This window comes from Arachis duranensis, chromosome 3, assembly GCF_000817695.3.
Source record: "Arachis duranensis cultivar V14167 chromosome 3, aradu.V14167.gnm2.J7QH, whole genome shotgun sequence".
Lineage (NCBI taxonomy): Eukaryota > Viridiplantae > Streptophyta > Magnoliopsida > Fabales > Fabaceae > Arachis > Arachis duranensis.
The window spans coordinates 25,338,210-25,339,736 of record NC_029774.3 but is presented as its reverse complement, the minus strand read 5'-3'; positions in this window follow the sequence as shown (position 1 = coordinate 25,339,736).

Sequence of the window (1,527 nt, the reverse complement as noted above, 5' to 3'; positions counted from 1 at the left end):
TGAATTATTTAGAGAAAATTAAATGAATATAATAGATCAAAAAGTTTATTATATGAGATGCTAAATGATTTATTAAGAGTTTAGAGTTTATGAAATTTTGTTGTATATATGTCTGACGATTTATGACTAAATCTTTAAAATAGTATTTTTTTTTTCCATATTTAGCTAGTGCACCAATTGTACCTCCAAATTTTCAAGTGCACCATTTTGAATCTCAAGATTGAACTCTGGATTCCATAAAAGCCCCTCATCGAGTCCATTTCTAGCATGACTCAGCAGCTAAGATGATGAGCTGGCACAATCATTGTCACTGTCATTATGTCATTAATAACGGCTAAGTGACGTGAAAATATGATGATGTTGTTCCATAATAGCCCCTGTTTTTATTCATAAATGCTAGAAACCCCATCTTCTTTTTGTATCTAGTTCTTCTACTATGTTACCTCCATTTGCTTGCTATTTTTCTTACTCTTCTTCCAACTATAGTACTGGTCGCAACTAAACTTTTGCAGAGGTGTACCGAATGATGGGGGTAATCACGTAGCAGGGAGTTCGAGCCGCTCATCTTCCAAAAATTGGACGAAAATATCAGCGTGAACCAGACCTGGGAAGTTGCCAGACTGGTATGGCTGTAGATGTCATCTTGTCTTTAGGTGGTCAAGGACATGATATCAAATAGATTTTTCATCTGCATCAGAAATAAAGATTGTACAACTTAATTCAATGACCATGACTAAAACTGAAAATCAACATTTTGCATATCATATTTAGTGCAAAAAAATTTTGCCCTAGTTCTATTAATAAAATAATAGAGCATTTTAAAAACTCCCACCTTAACAGAAGAATATCTGAAACCCTAAATCTTCAACAATGATAAAAACACCCCAACCACATGCCAAAAGAAAACCAACTACACCCTTGAATCATCTATGACACCAAAAGAAAAATAAAAAATAAAAAATAACTGTACTATATACTAACTTCGATGACAACAACAATGGTGCATTCTCTTCTTCACACAGACTTAGCGAACTCAATGGCCACGTTCCTAGTCCCACAAAATTGCCAAACCCACAAACCACACCACCACACTAAGCCTTCACTATTGTGAGAAGAATACGGAGACAAAACGTTGAGTGTTACAGAAAAAAAGAATTGTGAATGATTAACATCCTAAACAAAGCGGGTAAACGGTTAGGTGCAGTTTAAACTAACCGCTGGAATAACCGTCGCATAATAAAAATGATTTTGCGGTGATTTTTACTCGCTGCCGTATGGGGCTCGAAAAAGATATATCAAATTTGCGGCGGTAACAAACCGCCGCCTAAATGGCAGGGAATTCAAAACAATGGTCATTTTGCGACGGTTGAACGCTAAATGCCAGGAAAATGAACAATATGCCTATTTTGCGGCTGTTAGAAACCGCTGCCAAATTCATGATTCCCTTTAAAATTTTAGTTTTTTTTTTATTATTGTGCCTCTTTTAAAATAGTCTGTTTATTCAACTTAAATTTATTAGTTATCGAT